The 26,010-nt window shown below is 33.1% G+C and overlaps 1 protein-coding gene and 1 pseudogene across 1 annotated transcript in view; one reads left to right on the top strand and one right to left on the bottom strand.

Moving 5' to 3' along the window:
• The window catches only part of LOC140441791 (zinc finger protein 395-like), a 232,435-nt gene that overhangs the window by 170,854 nt on the left and 35,571 nt on the right, over positions 1–26,010 (bottom strand). The gene's annotated exons all lie outside the window — the stretch shown is intronic.
• Positions 12,986–13,080, top strand: LOC140442550 (U6 spliceosomal RNA; annotated as a pseudogene).

Genomic DNA, 26,010 nt, shown 5'->3' with positions numbered 1-26,010 from the left:
TTTTTTAAACAAAGATTGAATCTTTTAAAAATATATTAGCTTAAAACTTAAAAACTAATGGTTCGATTGTGCCCTTCACAAGAAACTTCTAAATCTTTGTACTTTTTCTAAATCACTTACATGCTAAGCGCCGTATGGCGCTATGTATATGTCAGGTCCGGAATTTAGTGACGCGGAACACTGAAATTTTTGTCAAAATATTGATACAAAAACAAATAATGTAATGAATAAAAACACTTTATATATAAAATAAAGTAAAATAATTTACTATTTTTACTGGTATCAAGCCACAATTTTACTTTTTTCTTGTTATTATTGGTATAAAAGAATAATTTATAAAAGAAAAAAATATTTTTTATTTATAAATCATTCGCTCTGTGCGTGACCATGGTAGGGGTACCTTGAAACGATGCCAGCGTGCGTAGCGGCGAAATATGACAAAATGGACCTTTTGGATCTTTTTATGCATAAATTTTATCAAAAATTAGTGCAAATACATGTTGCGTATTTAATTGTGCTAATAATAGCAAAAATAGTGAGTGTAGCTTTTATAGGTTTCCAAAAATTACATATAAATTAGAGAAAAGAAAAAGACGGATTCGTGCTATTAATATGAAAAAGTAAATATCACATAATTTCATTTTTATGCAATTGAAACAGGAAAAATTTAAATAATTTACCTTAAATGATATTTCATAAGGCTTCGAGCTAACTGCAGCCTGCCAGATGACTTTAGCTTTTATATCATAATTTTTACTATTATTGTTTTTAATTACATGCTCCTCCACATGCAAAAACTTGATTTGCCAGTACTAGATTTTTGCCTTTCTTTTCCGTTTGGGGTTGAAAAGATAAAGTTGATGAATTTTTAGACACCCAGTTTTTAATACTAAATTTATTTTGTACAAAAACTGAAAAAATATAATTAAAAAACTAATTATTAATACTTGTCAATTTCGTATCTATTTAACATATGTTTAACCTCAAATTGGGAGGTCCAAAACTGTCAGATGAAGGCGGTAGATGTCGCGTCAGTCACGCACGGAGAGAATACGTGTTAATTTTTCTTGAATTATGCTTATTAATTTTACAATTACTTTTCTTGACTGAAAAACATTACAAATATATTTGAAACAAATTAATTGTTTATAAATAAAAATATTTAAATTAAGTAGGTAAATTATAATATGTTAATTATATATACAGATTAATTCCATAACTTTTATTTATAATTATACAAAGTTTATAACAATTATTTAATTTATGTAAAATATATTTGTAATACTCCAGCCGTCAGAGACGAAAATGCCACTGAACCTCTAAAAATCATACGAACAAGCTGAATTTTGCGGAGAAAAGATGTAAAAAAGTTTACCACTTCTAACCTAAAACCCCGCCTATCGAAGAATGAACCGTTTTCTCAAAAAGAAAAACGCTTGAAACAACCGCCGATTTCGAACGTCAGTTGTGCGCGAAATCAATTTTAAATAAAATTTGTACCACTTCGACGGTAAAAATTCGATACTTTTCAATCAGTGTCCTATCGACAAAAATTAAAATGCGTTTTAAAAGTGAACAGTGTAGCTTTCGTATGTAATTTTTGTATTAAGAGGCAAATAAAATCAAATTTTTGCCATTTTTTTTACGATTTAATTAAATTTTTAATTAATAAAATTGATCACTTTCATTGACCGGTCACTAAAGAAATTCCATTGATAGAGCCTAATCTTCGAAACCTGTAGCATGAAATTACGGTTTTGAGTTTTAGCAACAAATATGAAGTATTTGAAATATGTCTATAAAACTTCTTCTTCTTCTTCCTTCTTGTCACAAGCTTTAAAGCCCGTTTCTGCTTCAATATTAGCCTCCTAAATTGTTTAAATTATCGCACCATCTTTTTCTTCTCTTCTTCTTAGAATGCCATATCCCTACGGAACGTCGGCGACTACCATGCTTATAATATTGTTATACTGATCTCGGTCTTGCGCTACGTATAGCAATTGGTCCGCTGTCAAACCTGTCCACTGCCGCAATTTCCTCAACCAAGAGAGTTTCTTCCCTCCTATCCATTTCTTTCCTTCGGTTTTACCGTTGAGAATTAGCCGAAGGAACTCATATCTTGGTCCTCTGATTATATGTCCAAGATATTCTAGTTTACGCCTCTTAATAATATTTAATAGAGTTCGTTGATGTCTTATTCTTCGAAGAACTTCTTCGTTTCTGGTTCTGCTAGTCCATGGAATTTTTAGTATCCTTCGATACAACCACATCTCAAACGCCTCGATTTTATTCATAATATCGGCGTTTAAAGTCCAAATTTCACATCCATACAAAAGTACAGACCACACGTAACATCTTGTAAACTTTTCACGGATTTCCAAATTTAATGAGTTATTGGATAATAGAGGCTTGAATTTTTGAAATGAGTTTCTTGCCTGTTCAATTCTACAAGCCATTGCCTGTCGAATTTCGAAGGATGGATCCAGATTTTGATTTTGATGGATCCAGATAATCCAACATCCAAGGTATTTGAATCTCTGAACTCTCTGCAGCGGTTGTTGGTTTAATATCATTTGGGTTGCGCCGATATCCACTTTACTGGTCACCATGTGTTTAGTTTTATCGATATTTATCGACAGTCCCCAATTTGTGCATTCCATGTCAACTCTATTGATTAGCTCCTGCAGATCTTGTTTTCAGCTAGAATCACAGTATCGTCGGCGTACCGTATATTGTTAATTATTTCTCCTCCTATGATAATTCCTTTTTGATCTTTTAAAGCTTCCATAAATAGATTCTCAGAATACACGTTAAAGAGGGTGGGAGACAGTACACAGCCCTGTCTTACGCCTCGTTCAATACTGATTGGATTTGATTCTCTGTTGTTGGTATTAATAATGGCTGTTTGGTTCCAGTAAAGTTTGGCAATAACTTTGATGTCTTTCTCATCTAGTTGGATGCTCTGCAAGGCGGTAATTAGTCTGGTATGCTGAACGCGATCAAATGCCTTTTAAAAATCAATGAAGCACATATATACGGGTTTTCTTACCTCCCAACATCGTTGAAGGAGTGTTTGCATAGAAAATAGTGCTTCTCTAGTTCCAAGGCATCTCCGGAACCCGAACTGCTCTTGACTAATTATTTCTTCGCACTTGTTGTTAATTTCTTAATTTACTTGTTGTTAATAAATTAACTTGTTGTTAATAAATCTTTTTCTTGGTCTGCCAATATTTCTTCATCCATTTGGTGACTTATCTCGTGCTATTCGTACTATTCTATCCTCTGCCATTCTACTAATGTGTCTGTTCCACTCCTGTTTCCGTTTTGTCACCCATCTATTTATTTTTTCTATATTGCATGCTCTTCTTATGTTTTCGCTTTTCTTCCTATCCAATAGATTTTTCCCTGATATTCGTCGGAGTAGTTTCATCTCAGTTGTTTCTAGTAGTACTCTCGTTTTAGATGTGTCAGGTCTTGTCTCCGCCATGTATGTTATTATACGAGGGTGGATTGATATAAACCTAGCCTTTGATAGAAAAAACAAGTTTTTTTGGAATTAAATCGATTTATTTCTCAACATAGTCCCCTTTTAGCTCGATACACTTAGTAAGACGATGTTCCAATTTTTTTATCCCATCCGAATAGTACTTTTGCTCGAGCTCTTCAAAATAGGCCGAAATTTCAGCGACGACTTCATCATTTGTTGGAAAACGGCGTCTTCTGAGCCATATTTTTAGGTTTGGAAACAAAAAAAAAATCGCTGGCGGCAAGATCTAGGAATACGGTGGGTGTTCAACCAATTCATAGCTCAATTCGTGTAATTTTGCCATGGCGACAGCCGATCGGTGAGCCGGTGCATTGTCTTGGTGAAAGAGCACTTCTCTGCGTTCAAAACCAGTTCTTTGGTTTCCGGTGTGTAATAATGCACCCAGGTTTTATTAACGGTGACAAATCGGCGAAAAAAATCCTTCGGATCGCGCCATATCATCGCCAAAATCGTCTTCGAAGTGGTTACACGTTTTTGCATTTGATCGATTGTCAGCAAACGCGGCACCCATCGCGCGGATAGCTTTTTCATGTCCAAATGATGGTAAATGATCTTGTGCACGCGTTCCTAGGAAATGTTTAGGACCTCTATTAACTCGCGGAGCTTAATTCGACGATCTGCCATAATCATGTCATGGACTTTTTTGATCATTTCCGGCGTGGTGACTTCATTTGGCCTCCCGGGACGTTCATTATCAAAAACACTCGTACGACCACGAACAAATTCAGCTTTCCAAAATTTTACTGTTGCTAACGAAGGTGCAACCTCACCATAAACTTCGTCCAGGTCGTCTTTGATTTGCACATTCGTTTTACCTTTTTTGTGGAGGAACTTGATCACCGAACGATACTCGACTTTTTTCCATTTCTCCGAAAACACAAAATTTGCTTGCTTTTGACGGCTGTAAAAACCAAACTAATTGTTTTTAAAACTTAAAATTTTGACAGACGTCATTTCATGAATGGCAAGTCAACACCGAAACCAATTCGCTATCAAGTAGCGCCATCTAACAAAGCCTAGTTTAATATCAATCTATCCTTGTAGGTCTAATTGCTGCTTTATAGATTCTTGTTTTTGTGTCATTAAGAGATCCCGTCGCTTTACTTGCTATTTTAAGGTTTGATGTCGTACTTATTCTTCAACATCTCCGTAACTAGTTGTATCTGTCTAGAAAACGCTAAATTTAAACTTGCACATTTCAAACGATTTGAAACGTTTAAAACTGCTTCTTTTCGATGACGCAAGTACGCAAAATTAAATTTTCATGTTATAGATACGGCCGCTCAATGGAATTGAAAAATTTCATTGATCTCACGCGGATCGTAAAAAATTACAAAAATCGTACATTTATTTATTGATCAGATTTATAAAAAACTGATTTGATTTGCGGCAAAATATAAAAAATTCTATACAAAAGCTGCACGAATTTTTAATGCCTCCCTCGCTTTTTCCCCCGGATTCTTTAGTTTTACATTTAAAAACATCTAAGAAATTTTATGTTTTTTTGTTGTAGGATGCAAAAAAACCTTAAAAACTAATATTGAAGCAGTGACTGAAAGTAATTTTTACATTTTTGCCAATTATAATTGATACCAATAGATAGGAGCATCTTTTCAATTTTTATATCAGTTATACAATGTCTTCTCATAGCCTGTTATATAATTTATTAATACACACGGTTCTACAACCGCATAACTAGAAAATCATTATCTGCAAAGAATGTTGAAATAATTCTCGGATGGCTAACTAATTAACGAAACAATAGAAATTGCACCAGAAAGATAGATGACCAACGAGCATTAAGATGGCACATACTCGCACACTACCAATTTCCACAATTGTTTGCTTTTATGCTTTTACTGGCAATTATCGAACGAGGTTAACCACGAATTATATTCACCTGTTAGAAAACAACATGTATGCAACAACAAGACTTTCACGTCCACTTTCCCTCTCACTTTCACGGATAAAATCTGTCTATCGATTGAAAAAGTGATTATGTAGAGAGAGGGAGTTATAACTGTAACAGTTATTTTAATCAGATTTAATTGAAGATTTAAATCGCAAGTGAATAATTAAAAAATAATATACCTAGAGAAATGTGTACTATTAATGAAACTTTTTAATTTGTTATAGGTTTCATTTGGAATAACAAATATAAACTTTGCACTTTATAATCATTAGCATTATCATAAGTCTGGTGTATAGGAGATAGTCAATTCTCACAACCTTCATCATCAATCAGCCAATCCCGTCCACTGCTGAACATAGGCCTCCCTCAGTTCTTTCCAGTGTTCTCTACACTGGGCCGCTTGTAGCCAGTTTCCCGCTACTCTTTTTATGTCGTCGGTCCATCTAGTCGGTGGTCGTCCTCGGCTTCTTTTATAATTTCTGGGCCTCCATTCCATAATTCGTCTTGTCCATCGTCCATCTTGTGTTCTGGCTAAGTGTCCTGCCCAGTTCCACTTAAGTCTCGTGGTTCTTTCGATGACGTCTTGAACTCCTAATCTTTGCCTGATTTGTCGGTTTGTTATGTGGTCTCGGAGGCTCACATTCAGCATTGCACGTTCCATGGCTCGTTGTGTAACTCTTAGTTTATTCGCAGATTTCTGCGTGAGTGTTAAAGTCTCTGCTCCATAAGTTTGTACAGGCAAAACACATTGGTTATAAACTTTTCGCTTGAGACACATGGGAATTGAACTTTTTAGAATATGGCTTAGTTTGCCAAATGCTGCCCATGTCAGGCCTATTCGCCTCTGTATTTCATTTGTTTGATTGTCTCTGTTTATTTTGATCTCGTGTCCCAGATATTTGTAAGTGTCTGTTTGTTGTATGGTATTATTGTCGATAGTTATATTTCCACTCATTACGAGATTTGTCATAAGTTTAGTTTTCTCAGTTTATCTTTAATCCTGCTCTTTCAGACAGACTTTTAAGCGAATGTAGCATAGAAACCGTATCCTGTAAGTTATCTGCGATTAATACGACATCATCTGCAAACCTCAGATGATTTAATCTTTCTCCATCTATATTGATGCCCATATCTTGCCATTGGGTGTTCTTAAATATTGACTCTAGAGCTGCCGTGAACAATTTTGGTGAAATATTGTCTCCTTGTCTTACTCCTCGACCTAAGCTGAATTTTTCTGTGTCTTCGTGTAGTCGTATACTTGATGTAGCGTTCTCGTAGATGTTTTTGATTAGTGACGTGTACCTGTAATCTATTCGGCTTTGATTTAGGGCTTCCAGTACGGTTTCAAACTCTACAGTATCAAAAGCCTTCTCGTAATCGACAAATGCAAGAACCAGTGGTATGTTGTACTCGATGCATTTTTCAATTAAGATCTTTATGGTGTGCAAATGGTCATTTGTGCCATATCCTCTCCTAAAGCCTGCCTGTTCTTTGGGCTGATAGAAATCTAGTTTAGGTGTTAGTCTCTTTGTTAAGATTTTCATAAAGAGTTTATACATATGTGTCAAGAGGCTGATGGGTCTATAATTTTCTAATTTAGTAATATCACCTTTTTTGTGTAACAAGACTATCACTGCATTGTTCCAGTCTTTAGGAATCGTACCCGCATGTAAGCATTTATTAAACAGTTCGCTTACTGATTTTAATAGAATTTCTCCTCCTGCTTTTATTGCCTCAATAACGAGTCCATCGTCACTAGGCGATCGATGGTTCTTCATTTCCTTTAAAGCTGATCTTACTTCTGACACAGTAATGGGTAAAAGTATTTCCGATCCCTGATTTATGAGAGTCTTTACTCGTGTCGGTAAATTTTCTTGTGATCTTTGGCTGGTATAGAGGTCTTTATAAAACTCTCTAGTTATTTTCAGAATGTTTTGTTTATCTGTTGTTGCCTTTCCGTCTTTATCTTCTAGCTTGTATATTTCTTTTTTACTTTGTGTGAGTTCTCTTTTCATTATCTTTAAACCTTTGTTCTTTTCTACTGTTTGAGTAATTACATTAGTATTATATCTTCTTATATATCTTCTTATATCCGCTGAAATTCTTTTATTTAGTTTTCTATATTCTTCTTTGTTTCCCTTTTCTTTCTCGCTTAGGTTTCGTCGTATTTCCATGAGAGCTTTTGTGTCTTTGCTAATCTTTTCACTTTTGGTGTAATTTTTCTTGCAGAATTTGAGTTGTGCGTTTCTAACCGAGTCTGTAATTAATTTATTATGATCGTCGATACTTAGAGGTTTGGGATTATTACTCTGTAAAGTTTCTGCTATATTTTTTATGTACGCTTCTGGCTGATTTGGTGAATTCCAAACTATGCGTTTGCCACTGTTTATCATCTTTGCTCTTTCTTTTTGTAGGTTTATCGTTATTCTAGCTCTTACTGGTCTGTGGTCGCTTCCTACTGATAGTTTATTAAGTACAGTGACATCTTGAATAATTTGCTTTTTGTCTGTTATTATATAATCATATTCGCTCTTAGTTCTTCCATCTGGACTAACCCACGTCCATTTTCTACTCTGTTTCTTCTTAAAAAAGGTGTTCATTGCATACAGTTTGTGTTGCAGTAGAAAGTTGGTAAGTATTTCGCCTCTTTCGTTTCTTACTCCGATTCCAAAATCTCCGATTGCTACTTCTTGTTCGTCCTTTTTCCTTCCGAGTTTCCCGTTAAAATCTCCCATTATCAGATTGTAATGGGCCGGTTCCTGCTTTTTTGCTCTTTCGATTTCCTCATAGAAGGCTTCAACAATCTCATCTTCGTAATCGCTGGTGGGGGCGTATACCTGGATTATTTTCAGATTGTATCTCTTATTTAGTCTTAGATTTATATACATAACTCTTGGGGAAATGCAGCCAATGCTCTGTATCATTTTCTGTAATTTTTTGTGTACTAATAAACCTACTCCTCCAGTTGTCGATTCTGTTTCCCCATTATAGTGGAATATGTTGCCTGATTTTAGTTTGACCTGATCTTCACCTCTTCTTTTGACTTCGCTAATTCCTATAATATCCCATTTCACATGTCTGAGTTCTTCCTCCAGTTCCGTCATTTTTTCATCTTTGGATAAGGTTCTTACATTATACGTAATTATGTGCAGCGTTCGTCGTTCTTGGTAGCCTCTTACATCCCGGAGATTATTTGCACCCTCTGCCCGCTGTCCGTGAATCCTACCGCTACCTTGGTTGGGAACTAGCGAGCTGCCGGGGACTGAGGGCCCTTTTCTTGAATGTCTATTCATGCTGAGGGGTTTTGGCATTTAAACACCACGCTTGCCAGGCGGGTTGGTGAGTTGGTTTGGGAAATTGGTAGGATAGTAGGTATTGGGTAGGAATGGGTTTAGGACATGATTTCTCTCCATAGGAGTTGAGAGACAATCAAGGCTCGCGTAGGGCAGGGTCGCATCCCTGAAGTAAGTCTATCCTCCACTGGGATTGTGGAGGAGTACTTACCCGGAGTACAACCTTAGGTAGTTTTTATTTCAATAAGCTTGTAGACTACCGGCTTCGATGCTTACAATATATGCCTCATCATCAAGCCACAGTACAGAGGTCTAAAGTTTTAATAAAAACCAAAAGATATCAGACACAAGAAGGCTCTCATAGGATGTATAATATTATAGTTCGCTACTACCTCGAAGGAACCCATTTATTCACACTTGGAAAATGTAATAATATATATACTATACATGACTAAGCAACATGTAAAGAGTTTATATCTACCCGACTGTCTGAAGACATAGGGAATACAGAAATAACGCTATAACAGTCTATTGATACCAATTCATACGTTTCAATTCATCAAAGCCATAGCAAAGCCCTTGCTAAAATCTGTAAATCATTTACAAATTTCGTATAGCTCAAAAATAGAGAAGGCGATAGTGGTAAATGGTTTTCGGCTGAGGCCATCAAAATAGATGGCGCTTTTTGTAGCTACCACTCGAGAAGTGGGAAAATAGCGGAACAATTCTATGGATTTCCGTATAACAGTTTGTATCTACCCGACCGTTTAAAGAGGTATGGAATACAGAAATAACGTTATGATAGTCTATTGGTATCAATCACATACGGAAGGATTGACGAATTGTTTCCCTTTCGCCATTTATTTTTTGGCGTTTTAATTCGTATATATATATATATATATATATATATATATATATATATATATATATATATATATATATATATATATATATATATATATATATATATATATATAGTAAAATTAACAAATGTTTGGTACTTCAGATGATGTATTAACACTATGAAGACACTCTGTAGAGTAATTTCAGAAAGATGTATTTTTTTATATTTCAGCTTGCACCACCTTTTGAATCCATTATTTGAATGTATTCCAGTTGAATACATTATGTTCACTAGCCCCTTCCATTCTCTTCTGTTTCTTTCCTGTTGTTTCTTTTTTCCATATCTACTCAGATTTAAAATGAATTTAAATTATAATATATCTATCTAGAGGTCACTTAAATTTTTTGTTTAAAAAGTTTGACAGTCTTATCTGATCTGGTATATTATCTTCTCCTTATTTGGTACTCTATTTTATCATTTTGATGGTTTTATATTACTGATGTCTATATGCACACTTACCTAAAATTAAAATTAATCCTCACTGAAATCCACTAAACTGATCAGGAGATATCAGATCAAAATAGACATCCTTCCAATTTAATACGTTTCAAAGGAAAAGCTTAGACATGGGTTTTTTTTATTAGAACCGTCCTAAAACCGAAAAAGGAAAGGTATCTAACTTTTACCTTTTACCCTGTAGCATTTATAAAAATCAACAATGTAGAAAAAAATACACTTACAAAGTTTTTATTGGAGTTTTTTTGCAGCAACCGTAATTTCCGCTATTTTCAGTCCCAAGCCTTGTCCTTTTGTCATAATTTCTTTTCGAAAAATTATAAAAGGTATCTATAGAATCAACAGTAAGGGGTCCGTATTTTATCGTTCTAAAGCTCTCAGGAATAGAATAAGGATGTTTTAGAGCATTTGATTTATGAATATTTCGCACAAATATAGAAAATATGGCATATAATGTTTATATACACCAAACATACACTCTTTTAACTCTAAAAGTTCATCAGTGGTAAAGAGCAGACCGCCAAAAGAAAAAATATCAAAATATCTAGAAAAAATTCGACACCTAGACAGAATGGCTAATCGTAGAAATAGAAAGAAGTAGTAATAATTCAAGAGTCTTCATGTAAAAACATAAAATAAGCCTTCTTTTATAGTACGGCAGTTTCAGTTTAATGTTATTTACAGGGTGTTTCAAAAAGGTATGTCAAATTATTGACTATTATTGATGGAACTGTTTGTACTTATTATATCCGTAGAAACTAATTGCAATTTTATGACCAACTAGAAAAAAAAACTAGTTTTTTGAAAAAGTGATAAGAGGCAAAAAAGTTTTAAAAATAATGTGTTAAACTAATGATGCCACAAAATTCATTTGATTTGAACGTACTCAAAAGTATGGGGGGATTTAGGGCTGTACTTCCCCCTTAAAATTTTTCTGTTCGCTTAGATTTTGTTGCTTCTTTTGTATGAAAAATGCTTTCAGAACAAGAAAGTAACGTGTCCATTTTTATTACAAAATGTTAAGTAGTTTAGGAGATAATGCAAAAAAAAAACAATTTTTATTTTGTAACTTCAAAGGGCTGTAACTTTTTTTGTGTACACTTTTGTACTAAGGTAGGTTGGATTCAATTGATTTATTTTTGTCCCCGGAATGCGTTGATTTAATTTATGGCATACCTTTTTGAAACACCCTGTATAGATAAGTTCTTTTTTCACAAAATCTGTATTGTGCTTTATAGGTATTGGTTTAACGGTTTCAGTTTTTGCGGTAATTTTTAGACTTCGTCTTCGCTGAGCTATAATAAGGAACGCTAAGGAAACCAAATTTTTGACTAAAATAATTCCATGGCCAGCAACTTTGCAAGATATTAGTTCTATTGAAAAAATATGACGGCTATAGAAAGTGGAACGAAGAGCTCTAGGAAATAAGAAAGTTTGATTCGATTTTACTGGACTGGACCACTATTGCCGAACAATTTGGCACTGCATTCAATGTATTATGTATTGTAATTTTATAATAAATAAAAATAATATATATAAATAAAAATGAATCTCAAAAATGTTGACGTAATTATTCAAGATCACTAGCATACAACACAAATAGTAGTGGACTTAAAACAGTTCCTTGTGGCACACCACTTAAAACTGGTTTTTTAGATGACAGCGATTTGCGAGCTGTAACACAAAACTCCCGATTTGTTAAAAAATCATTAATCCACTCAAGAAGTTGTCCGCGAATGCCAAAGTGATCTAGTTTATACATCAATTTTCTTCTTGGTACCCGATCAAATGCTTTTGCAAAGTCTAAATATATAACATCTATAGGTCGTTTTTTATCCAATGCTGCTGTTCATTCATTAACACACCAAAGTAAACTAGTCATGGTTGATCGACTTTTTCACAAATCCATGTTGTTGTAGAGGAATAATTTTTTCTGGACGCAAAAATTCTGAAAGAGACTCTGTGATAATTGATTCCATAATTTTACAAATAACAGGTGTAAGGCTTATTGGTCTATAATTATTGGGATCAAATTATTTGTTAAGACTTTTGCAACCGAACTGTCATGAAAACAGAATTTTCAAATCAAATTTGAAACTAAGAAACATTTTTCAATTATGTGTTTGTCTCAACGTAGCAGCAGACTTATCTTTAGTGTTGTACAATTTTAAGACAAAAGTTCTTCGAATTCCCGTAGACTTTTCATGACCAAGTGTGTTGGCTTAGTTTTGTAATATCTCGAATAGAATTGTTCAATAACTATACGTACGGCAAATTATGTGGTTATTATAAACAAGTAAGCTCAAAATAATATTATTGGGAAGCAGTAAAATTTGAACAAATTAACATATAACGAAAATATACAGTCTCATTTCGCAGTTAAACTTTGGCTAGTTAACAGTACCATACAGTTTTCGATTACTATATTGGAAATAATCTTTTAAATTTGCTTTAATGACAAATAATTTTTACATAAAACCTGCTGCCAAGCAAGATTATTCCACGTAATGAACCATTCAGATCTTTCGCTATATATTTATAAACAAATTACATAAACAAACATATTTTTACATTCTGTGTCAACGATCTAGACTTGTTCTGTGTATGGGAGGACGGCCAAAGCAGGTAAAATCGTAATGTTAATAACCTATTTAGGTCTGTCCGGAAGTATCCACATTCTTCAACAAACTTTTAAAAATACTTGTTCAAGGCGAAGATAAAAAACCGCACACATCGGTGCGTCTGGGATCGATGCAGTGTGTAAAAATCGGAATTTTTGCTGTGTTCGTTTTGACATGGGAAATTTTTTTATATTATGGGGAAATATAATTTTTTTTTATTGTAAGCAGTTTTGCATAAAAATTGCATACTTGTTTACGTTTATTAAAATATTGTTTACAAAGAAAGATATAGAAGATTAGCATGGCCCTTGCACAAGGATGACAATCGTGATGCGTTCTGTATTTTTAAAACGTATTTATATAAACTTAAATTGTGGTTAATTATGTTAAAAATAATAAATAAGATTAAAATCAAGACAAAAACAAGTTTTGAATACGATTGATTATTATTATACTTGGTATTTCTTTATATTTAAACAGGAAGAGACATATTCCAACATTATATCAAATCCAGACGCAAACGTTATACACCGAATATACTACAGTCATTGAAGAGGAATAGACTGGAACATTTTTAATAGTCATATTATCTTACTAGTCTCCTTAGTAGGAGAAACCCATATATTGCAAGAAATTAGTAATTTTCGATACACAAAACAAATTATTGAATGAAATGATATAGAATTTGCTAAATTATTCAAAATCGGTGTATTTCGGTATATCGCACAGTGGAACGAAATGTTGAAAACGTGGTCAAGTTCTGGAAACAAAGTTTTTTTATACAGATTTTCGACTATTAAGTTCTCTAATTGCGTTCTCTGCATTTTTAAGTTGCAGACTAGGTTATTTTATTAAGGAAAGGAGGTGGTAAATCTTTAGTACCGTACCAGGCCATGTCTCGTTAAGGATGATCTGCCGTGTGTTAGATTCAGGGTGGAAAATCCCATCCGAACGCAGTCCCCCCAGAGGAATCGTGTTCACAGATACACCCATAACTCCCTGCCTATCAACTAAACTCCTGCCCCTCACCCGGACTTCTCATGTCACAGGTCCTCTCCAGACCGATGCATCACATGAATAGTCCGTAATATCTCTTACCTTTGCTGCAGATGTCTATAATATTTCCTCCTTTCTGATAATTCGTGTTACTACCTCCAATCTTGCTTGTATTCATTCTTTCCCCTCATTGCTATCTGCATTATGGTAATTACATTTACCCTACCTACCTTCCTGTGTAATTGGCTTCTGTCCTCATCAAACCTTCTGAACTCAAATACACAGTACTCGACCGTGTCAGTCACTCCACAGTCTGTGCAGTTTCCATCCGCAACCTTCTCTACCCTTCTCTAGGTAGGCCCTGAAAGAGCCTTAGGTACCCTGTTAGAAACTGGGTGAAAAAGTAATTATAAATAGTGTCTCCGTCACCGCACTTCATCCAGTCCAGGCAGCTCCATGCTCATTTGTCCATCTACCACTTCTTTATGCTGTTATTTCTAGACACTATTTTCTCCTGCTCATCCTTTCCGTCGGTTCCATCAGGTGGATGGGTAGCACAACCACGATCACTGTTGATTTTGCTCTATATGCACGTGCTACCCTTAGTAGTACTTTTCTTTGAGCTTTCTCTAGCATCTTCTATTTTTCTTGATGTTAAGCACAGACTAGGTCTAACACGGCATGTTTTCATTAGTCAGGCGTGGGACTAGCTTAGCGTAAAAGGCAGTGCCTCTTTAAACGTTGACCAACTATTTCTCTACAGTGATTTTTTTTAGCCCTTTTTCTATCCGAATTGTCGAATAAAGGCCTCTCCCATTTCTCGCCATTCATCCCTGTTGTGTGCTAGGCGTTTCCACATTGGTCCTGCGACTCTTTTGATATCGTCGCTCCAGCGCATTTGAGGTCTTCCTCTTGGTCTCTTCGCATCGTACGGTCGCCAGTTTCCGACTTCTTTGTTCCATCTACCATCTTCGAGACGTTCGTTGTGTCCAGCCCATTTCCATTTTAATTTAGCTGCTTATTTCGCGGCGTCCTTTATTTTTGTTTTGTTCCGGATTGCTTCGTTCGTTTGCCGATCTATTAGTGAGATACCAAGCATCTGTCGTTCCATGGCTCGCTGAGTTTTTCGAATCTTGTCCATGTTCTTTTTTGTGAATGTCCAGGTTTGAGCTCCGTAAGTGAGAACGGGAAGGATACAAGAATCGAACACTTTGGTTCAAAGGTTTTGGGGTATCTTTTTGTCTTTCAGTATGTATGAGAGTTTTCCAAATCCCATTCTTACTCGTCTGCTTATTTCGGTAGTTTGGTTTTCTTTGTTTACCTTGATATTCTGACCCAGATATATGTATTCTTCTACATGTTCCACTTTTGTTCCTTGGATGGTTATCGTCGGTTGATCATCTTTATTCAGTGATACCTCAGATATAAAATGTCGATAATAATTCTCCATGTCTGTACTTTGTTTTTCAATGCTTTATGCCTGTAAAAATATATAGGAACAATATATTGTTTATAAACAATTTCTGAACAAAAATATGTAAAACTAAAACGAAAATTTCGTTTCAACTAATCGAAAAGTTATGTATTGGACCGCAAAAGGCTAAATGTCCAATATTTTTATAAAGTATAGCTAACTAAATAAAATAAAAAGCGAATAAAAACCAAAACATACAAGATTCAGAGATGCATATTACCTTATCATTATTTTGTAGTTAAAATTTTCATTAAAAAGTGGTAAATTAATTTGTTTTGTTTCTAAAATTTAGACGTAACCGTTGGTAGTTTGGTCACTAGAAGTTATAGAACAAATCAAAACGAATATGTTAATTTTTGCTAAATGTTTTTATGATAATTTTTTGCTGAGTTATCACGCGACCGCATTCGTTGCGAGCTGATCTTGCGCCAAAAACCGCTTTATTAAAAGTTTCATATCTTGGTCAAAAATTAACATAGAAACATTTACCAAAGCTTAAAATGATCATTTTGAGCTATATTATAACTTCCATTAGCCGGATTTTTATAATTTATTGCTTAATTTTGTTGAAATTTCTTAGAAACAAAGTAATTCCTAACTTTTTAGTAAACTTTTTAATGTTTAATTGTTATAACTTTTTTAATAATAAAGATACAGTAATTTTGCAGTTTTTTGAAGTTTTTTTACGCTGAAACAATTATCTTTAAAATAAGGGGGTTTGAAAGTTAATCGCGAGTACGAAAACTGAGTTATACTTAAAAAAGCCCCATCGAATGCCTATTCTGCAATTGGTTTTCGCGAAATTTGTTATAACTCCGGTTCTAATAATCGGATCAAAGTTTACCAAGCGCCCTTTTGTTCATTTTTTCAAAAGGAACAATCTTCATTTTGGTAAAATTAAAAATCTCTAATAGTTTAGGAGATACAATGATTTAAACAATTAAATTGTTAATAACAAATTATCTGACGGGTTTTCAGCCTGGTACCCTCGAAAAATTCTACGCACCAACAAACATAAAAATACTTCCTCTCAAACAGTACCTCTCCCACTCAGGGCTCCTAGACTAATTTGGGTTTGTCAAACTCAATAGTCAAAACGCACATTATTGCGGGAAGATGAACCCCAAATTCAATAAATACAGTTTTAGTTCTTCATGTCGTAAATACAAGAGAAAATAACATATCGCGAATGTTGCCAAAAGGCTAATGGGAAATTAAACGTTAATTATTTATCACAGAGGAGTCTCGTAGATATATGGTTGTATCAAGAAAGAATACAGTCAAGAGATAATTGAGTATCTAGTAAAAAATTCGATTACAAAAGACAAAGAGTAAAAATTGATTTAAAATCACTGTTCAAAGCAGTGTTATATAACACTTAGTTGTGCTTAAACGTTTTATTATTTTTTCTAATAGACCAGGATTTAAGTCAGATATCAAAACGACACACTTTGTTAATAAATTATCGGCTTCAACCAAAGTGGGTGGACAATGGACATATTATTTCGACCACTCGTTCTGATTCCATTAATAAGGTCATGGTGTTGGTAAATGTTTTCAAAATTCCTTCAACTAACGAGGACGACGATTTTATTATTATAACTGATTCTGTAATTTTAGTATTTTCGTAATTGCCTCATTACGTCCCATATATTACGGCATAAACTGAATTTTTAACTTGTTGTTATGAGCAAGCTTGTTGTAAATAAAAAAAAAATGGTTCAATGCCAGAATTCGTGGTGTAATAGGTCAGGAGAGTATATAAATTCCGACGCCTAAAAGAACATAATGACTTCATCGATAAACATCAAAAATTAAGTATTTTTGATAAAAGTTACTACATTTGTTAATACAAATATTAGATATGATGTGCAAGTGCGGGTATTAATTAATTTCAAGGATTTATTTTACATTAAGAAGTATTACTTTTGAATTTTCTGCGTTTAAACTTTGGAAGCTTGGAATTTTACATAAATATTTTTGTGTTTCAAGAGAGAGACACTGACAAAAAATGGCAAAATAGGAATTTTCAACTTGACTGTAGTCCAGGGTAATACAGTTTTCGTCGTGACACTCAAAAAGTCAGGGTCCTGAAAGGTTTCTTTGATGTATAATACTTATACAGACATATTCTAACCATTTCCTGCGTGATATTTATTGACAAGTTGTTTTATTTATCAACAAATTAGTAGATATAAAAAATGTACTTTTTGGCGTTTTTATTTTATCATTAAAAAACAAGGTTTTGAAGGTTTCTTGGAGTAACCATCTTATAGATCATGCAAAAGCTTTTAAATGACGATTTGTAAAATTTTCTATGCCTATTTGTTGTTTAGATAAATGCAAACAAAGCAAATTTTCGAAAAGATTAATTGATTTGTAACTATTGGAAAAATTGTTCTAAGGCTTTAAAATTTTAGTCAAAGTTGGGTCTTGTAGTGCTGTGATAAAAATGTCAAAGCTATTCTTTGAATTTTTTAAATTTTATTCCGTTTGTTTATTCAAGAAAACTGTTTTTTTTTTGCAATAAAATAAGTCAGAAAAAAATATAGTTAGAACAATGTTTTGGTTACCATATGGAAAAGTAAGTCTGGTTCTTTGAAAATAGTAAAAGAATTTAAAAAAAAAAATATTGAAAAACAATAATTTTACGAAAATACGATATTTTTTATTTATAAATAAATAGAATAATTTTTTTGTATTGTTCGTAAAAAAAATATTTTTTCGTATTCTGAAAGCGTATATTTCTTCTAGAATTTAAAAAAAGAAAAAATTGACTAGATCAATTAGGGCCAAAGTAAGCATATTTTTTTTAAATTCACGTTTTATTTGTTTATACCACTTAAGGGATGTAATTTGCGCCACTTTAATTGAATATTCAAAGTTTATATAAAAAATTTTAGTTCAATTTGCACTTTAGAAGAGTCGTCGGAAAAGCTTCAAAAATTAAGTACAGACGCTGACCTCTTAGAGCCAAAGAGGGAAGCATTTTATTAGTGGGCTCCAAAAATCGCTTATATCTCTGGAACGGCTTGATGGATTTTATTGATTGTTTTAAATTGTATCTACTTTCAATGTACTTTACGAATATGCAATCTGTTTATTATTAAATTATCTATTTAACCGTACGATTTGTTTAAAACAGTTAAAAAGAAATGTTTTTCAAAAAATTTGATTTTTTTATTTTATTTTATCACGTAACTACTATCACATCATGTTGTACGTGTATAAAATAACGATTTACTATTATTTTAAAGACATTTAATTTGGTATATAATGTTCGTAAAATTAAGAAAAATTAATTTTTACTATGTTTATTGAGTACTTACATTATTTGTATAATTTTAACTGTATTTTATTAGCGTCATCCAGAAATGATTTAGAATCTAAGATTATTATTATATAATTGAAATTATAGTGCAGTTAATATATTATTAAACCTAAAGCTAGGATTAGTACTATTACAAGAATTGATATTAAAATCAACAAGCTTACGGGTTGATACGGAATGATAACTAACAAAGACAACAATTTTTTCACATTAGACGAAAAACAACAAACCTCAAAAAATCTATCGAATATAATAGACCTGCAATCCTATGTTGTGCTGACTTAGAAATGCTTTTGATAACTGGAGGATGTTATCAAATTACTAGGTAACGTTAATTTCGTAAAATTTAGTTAAAACCATCAAATAAGTTTTTACAAAACACATTAAAGTATACATTGGTATCAGTGCTAACATTGGTTTATTATATTATGGATGTAGAAATAATGGAGTCAGCTAATAGAACAAGTGATGGAATTTCAATATCTAGGACAACATCACACTATTTAGCTACGGAAAGCTCGAAACAGAAGTGAAAGATTAAGTGAATAGAGCAAACAGAGCCGCTGGTTACCTGAATGAAACAATATGGAGAAATAAAACTATCGGGAAGGAAAGGAAAGGCAGAATTTACAAAACAGTCATCAGCCAGTAATGACATACGCGGCAGAAACACGACCTGACACGAAGAGGACAAAAAGGATTTTACAAACAGCAGGGAAGAAAACACTTGAAAAAATTGATTGTGAAACACTATGGATCAGAGCTAGAAGTACAGAAATACGATGTAGATCCAAGGTGGAGAACATCAAGAACTGGGTAAGAAATAAAAGGGTAAAATGGAACGATCATATAATCCGAATAACAACAAATAGAGTAGTAAAGATAGCGAGAGACAGTTCCCGAATAGGAAGACGATCAGTAGGAAGACCACGAAAACGATGGAATGACAACTTACTGGAGACACATTGAAAACAGACATGTCTACATAGAAAGATCTTCGTAGATTTAATTAAATGAAACAGAACTTTGCAATTGTAATGGTAACACTGAAGATATCAATCATTGGATGTTCGGATGCATATAATATAATGATCCTGCTATTAAGTATCTGCAAAATTTTTTAAAAAATTTAAAAATCTGATAAAAGAACAAATACCTCTTCCTCAGTGTCAATCTTCTATTTTATATATCGCTAGTCATAATATCAGGCTTAACCAAATTTTCTGGGGATATTTAAAAAGAACTTAAAAGAAAAATTTAGGATTGAATCTGTAATGTGAATGTATAAATCTAGCTTTGTTCCCTCTGTCTATCCTTATGTTATATATTTACCTCCTAGCAGTTGACTGTCTTGTGTTGTAATAAAGTCGCTATGAAAGGCACCTTAGCGTGAAAAGTATTCCTATATTATATAATCCTTTGTTGGTTCCAAAAATTCACTTTAATTTGGTTAGGGCCTTGAATATAACGAATGAAAGTATGGTTTCTTGACAATCTACTGAATCTTGTGATACCTACTGATGTTTACATTATATTTTTAATTTATCGCTAGGTGAAGTACTATTTTGTTAACAAATGCAATAGGTCAATAAATCATTAACAAATTCAAGTAGTCAAATACATTATCGTGGCTGAATGGATCAAGTTATCCAAAGCCATTAATTAAATAAACCAAAAATATATAAAAAGAAAAAAAAATAAATTATGGAAGTGCGTAAAGATAAAATATATAAAATGCTTAACGCAGACGTGGAAATAATATGTTATGTGGATAATGATGTCCTGGTACCGCAGAATGAAGATGAATTTCAAAGGATCCTGCATCGTTTTAAAACAATGGGGAAAAAGATAAATATGGCAATAGCAACTAAAAAACAAAATATATTACAGAACCGATACAATATAAATTGGAATTAGACGGGGAAGTAATAGAATAAACAATGAATTTTAATTATCTGGGGGTAGAGATAGATATTAAGTCATATAGAAAATGAAGGAAGACGCCAAGCTTCAAAAGTTCTTATAGTAGTTGAAGGCACATGAAGAAATATAAATTAAAAGTAAAGTGTAGAAGACAACAATAATATGTCCATTATGAAGTATACTACAAAAACAAGGCCTGACACAAGTAGAACAAAACGAATAATAGAAACAACAGAGATGAACATATATATCCGATGAATATCTCGAGATAAATCGCCAATAGGGCGAGTCACAAAACACTGGCATGACTGTGAAGATACCGCAGATTGAACCGGCACTTTACCTATTAAGAAGATCGAAAAAAAAAATTAGTCAAAATGAGTTTAAATTACAATATTGTTGCAGTATTTTTTCGTCTTCACGCACTATATGTATTTCTGAGTCTCGTTCAGTTCGTTACTTTCTTCGATAAAAAGGAGGCTAATTGTATCGGTTTAATTGCGAAGGTGTTTTCTGTATGTTATATAAACCTCAATTAGTTGAAAGCGATACCATTAAATCAGCTCCTTGAATATTTTTGTAATTAAAACTTTTTTCGAACATTACGCAAATAGATAAATATAGAGCACGTCAAGACATTTTCTGTCCATAACAAGTTGGGTACATTAACAAATCCAATGACACAAACCAACAATAATTTCGTATAGATAATTGTTTTGCCTTAAAACTATATAAAAATAGTTTTATTCTTATTATCTTTAAAAATCTAATAAAAAACACACAAAATGATATAAATAGGTCTTTCATAAGAAATCTATTTGCCAGGTAACTCTTAGCTAGGAACATCTAAAAAGCCGGTACAACTCACAAACAGTCTCTATAAAATGTGTTTTTATCTTACCAAGAGAACTTGTATGCTATGGTGTGCACTTATACCAACACTAGGCTTAAACGGAACTATATTATTCAAAGAAATCAAAACATTGACTGTTAGTGGAAGTGGCCGGTTTTCGACTCCCCATAGAGCCTCCATTAGTTGGAAACGCAGAAATGGCCGATGTGCGATGCAGTTCCAAGAGCACGTGTTGTCTAAAAAGTAGGTCGCAGGTCGATAACTAAAATGAGGTCGCACACGCTTCGCCCCGGGTTTCTAGGGCGACCTATTTTAACATTGCGACGTTTTTCCCTAACGTAGACCCGACGTAAAATCGAATTTTCTTGGTTTCGACAATTGCGCCAACGCAGCGTCCACGAAATTGAAAACAAAACTTGGGTTACTTTTTTACCGGAACTCCTTGACAGCCCATAATTCCTGTCCGCGCGATATTTCCTTCCCTTCGAGAAAAACATGTTTTGCGAATAGCTCTCTATAACTCACCGGTTTTCGATAAATGTACTAGAATTATTACATTTCTATAAAACATAATAAATACAATAAAACGAAACTGGAAGAGATGGGACATTTTAGACAATATTAAATCAACGATGAAATCTTTCTACAAAAAAAAAAGATAACCTATGTCTACTTCTTCTTCCTTCTTATATGTAGGCTTTAAACCCTGTTTATTCTTCAATATAAGCCTCCTAAATTGTTTAAATTATCGCACCATCTTTTTCTTGGTCTGCCAATACTTCTTCGTCATTTGGTGACTTATCTCGTGCTAGTCGTACTATCCCATCCTCTGCCATTCTACTAATGTGTTCATTCCACTCCTGTTTCCGTTTTGTCACCCATCCATTTATGTCTTCTATATTGTATGTTCTTATGTTTTCGCTTCTCTCCCTATCCAACAGACTTTTCCGATGTCGAAGTATTGATATTCGTCGAAGTATTTTCATCTCAGTTGTTGTTACTATTTGTATAGATCTAACCTCTTTTAGTGTCTCCAATGCCATTCGGATTAGAGAAACTGATAACTAACAGCCAGATTTATCAATAAAGGATCAAGTAGGACATAATCTCATTAAACGCTAAAACTAACTCTGGGGAATACATTATACATAAAATGTCATACACATGAAAATAACGACGTTTTCATAGTGCATTCCAATTCTTTTGACCATCTATATCGTAAATTACAGCTGAAAGTCTCGCTTAACATTTTTCAACCATACTAATTACAATAAAGTGTTGCACGTGGAGACTGCAGAATACAAATCGCCATTTCGAGGGCATATAAAATTAGAAAACATTAAGTCTATAGCTTAATAATTACATCGACTAACCTTGTATGATATAAAACTAACAAAGCAGGAAACGGTCGAGCAATGATGAATGTCAGTGTCGAAAACATCGTCCTTCCTCATATTTAGACAAATTGAACGAAAAGCTGGTTATTAAGTGGTCCAATGTCATAATTTAAATGTACATTTCGTTAATACTACTTTTAGTTGGTTTCAGATGACAAAATATTTAATTTTATAATCAAAATATAAATATAATACACTGCTACTGATATATCATACATTGCTATTTTGACATTGGGGAATTATAGTCTATAATATCTAAAACCGAGAAGTTTTCTACAATGTTTGGAACATTTGTTTTTCTATGATTGGCCATGTACGGTATGTTCATTGCTTTCCTCTTCTACTATACATCAGACTTCTACAATAAATTCTGCAAGGCAACCTAAGATTTAACATCAACTGATCTTTTCCGAGTTATAATGAATAAAATTTGTTCTTTCAGCTATTGTAGTTTTTGTAATTGTACATTGTAATTGCAGTTTTTCTTATTTCATAGGCGTATTTTCCAAAGCTCCCGTGACGTCAGGAGTTGGTGTAATAGTTGTTGGTCCTTCTGTGAGCTACACCGAACAAGATTACTGCTCTTTAGAGCACGTCTAGAGTGAAAGTAAAGTACTGTGGAATTGGAGCACTGTACAGAACACTTCATTGCAGCATTTATTACCTTTTTCGCTATTGAAACCTTTTAAGATTGTTCGCCAGTCACTTTTAGGGATACTTTCACTGTTGATAAACGTTACACATAATTGGTTATACCTACTGCTAAATTCGTCGTATTACTCTCACGATGTGTACGATTTTCAATTATTGTCTCGAATCGTAATATATATATATATATATATATATATATATATATATATATATATATATATATATATATATATATATATGCACACGTGAATTATGTGAGATAGAAAGAAAATTTATAAATAAAAACTGTAAAAATCATTTGAAAGGTATTAATGATGGTGTGGCATGTTAATTTCTCATGAACATGTTTTTAAGTTTTAATAAAGAATTTTTCGAGGTTTATTATTTTATTTTTGTAGAGATGATATAAATATTTAAGTATATTATTGAAAATGTAACCTTTTTTACAGCTTATGAGTAATTATGTCAATGTTTATAGTTTTTTGTGATAATGCTTTGATATATTTTCTGACGTATGTTTTTCTGATGTTTTCGAGAGAGATGTTAATTTATTTAATCTTGTGTTCCTTCATGAGTTTAAGGTTAAAACTCATTGGTGCACATTTTATTTTGCAGTTTAACTGTATTCCGTGTTCCTTGTTTTTCTTTGTCAAACTGTTATATGTTTTTATCTAATATTTCTTTCTTCTTTCTCTTGTTTTTTCTCTTTCCTTGTTCTCTTCTTCCCATCGTTTATCTGTCGTTAAACTGCACTTTTCTATCATTTATATCCTTACCAACCCCCAATCAAGCTCCCAAACTGAGCAACGTGGACTTCATTAAGTATTGGTGAACGAAAAGCTTTTAATTATCTACATTTTTCAGCTTTTTCGCCATAATGGTACTGAGAGATTCTTATTTTTCGTCTTTATAGTTAATTACATCACCCAAATAATACCTATATCATTATCATAATATGAATATGCTAAAGGTATATACTACTACAATCAGGAAAATATACATCCACATTTGCATAATTATTTCAAGGATACAATTGACTGGGTAAATTAAAATTTTGTTTTTCTTACAAATATACCTAGTATTATGGTAATAAATGAAATTGTTCGGTCTTAACACATCGAAAGTAAACGTTGCTTACTAATTTTAACTATCAGGATATGCACAGCAGTTGCGTTAACTTTTATCACTTAAACCTACTTGTGAATCATAAATCTTTATTTAATGTATCGGATAGTTTCCAATCTCTTCTGCAGAGATATTTGGGATTGAATTTGTAAAGTATACTTTCATTTTAGAGTTTCATAACATTTGTTATTTATTACCACTTTGCAGTAATCTTTATGCTTATTAAAATTTTGTAAAATCTCAAAAGCGTCTTGTCTTTTTTTACGTTTTGGATATGACAAAATAAACAGAAGAATTTTCAATAATGTATATTTTACAAAAATAGGTCAAGTTTGGAATACTACGTGTTTACAGACTTTCTACTAATCTATCTCCAAAGAGCATCTTTTGTAATCCTCATCCAAGCTCACGATCGCTGTCACTCAGCTCAGCTGACATTTTGCAAATAGATTAAGCGGCATTTAAATTTTGTTTACACGTCCACGAGAACGTACATCAAATCTCTGTAACTGATGCTGCAATCGCTTATCCTAGTTGACGTCTAGAAAATAAATTTATGTAACTGGCTGTATATTGCACAACAGTGAAGGTTAACAATGTTGAAGCGTAGGAGAAGACGTGAATACAATAAGTGAGAGTGGAACGCTTTGGCCATTGCACAGGTATTTGACTAATTAGTGTTAATCAAATTAAATTAAACAAGAACTGCTTTTAATGACGAGTAATTAGGTGAGATCGAGGTTACGTTTGTTTGGAAATTCAAAAGATATCTTTTATAGAGGATGATTAAGTGTTTATAGGTGGAATAGTTACGTGATGCAAAGAACTTGAGAATTGGTCGATAATATTTTATAACAAAATGTGTTTTAAAATAAAGAAGTTATAAAAAACAAATTTCAAATAACAGTACGTAAATATTTTTTCGTGGACTCTTAAAAAAGTGCTTCCAAAAAGTGATATTTTTAAAAGACACGCCAAAAAATTATGATATAATAATAATTAGAATATGTCCATACGGTTATCTTAAGAAATTATTTGATATATTACTACTTAAGTTCTGTGGTAAGCACTAAATGTATGGACGTAGGCATAGCTTCTTGTCGCTCCGGTTGATTACTGATATACATGGCGTAAGAATACAATACAATTCGTCAAACGGTCCGTGTATGAATCGGTATCAATAGGATCTTATAACGTTATTTCTGCATAACCCTGCGTCAAGAGATCCGGGTAGATATAAATTCACACAAAGAACGGCCAGCGAATGTCCCTGCTTAATTTCCACTGAAAGAGGATAGCTACAAAAGTGCCATCTACTTTGATGAGCATAAACGAAAACGATTTAAGAAAATCGTTTTCTGTCTTTTGATATATCGAAATTTGCAAAAGTGTACGATTTAGGCAAAAGTTTTACTATCGCTTTGATAAATTCAAAAGCCAAATATCTCTGACGACGCAGGGTTATGCATATTTGGCTTTTCAATTCATCAAAGCCATAGCAAAGCTTTTGCTGTAATCGTAAACTTT

This window comes from Diabrotica undecimpunctata, chromosome 5 (genome assembly GCF_040954645.1).
Source record: "Diabrotica undecimpunctata isolate CICGRU chromosome 5, icDiaUnde3, whole genome shotgun sequence".
In the NCBI taxonomy this organism is placed as follows: domain Eukaryota; kingdom Metazoa; phylum Arthropoda; class Insecta; order Coleoptera; family Chrysomelidae; genus Diabrotica; species Diabrotica undecimpunctata.
Note: the sequence above shows the minus strand (reverse complement) of the source record. Positions and strands in the feature narration are given on the sequence as shown.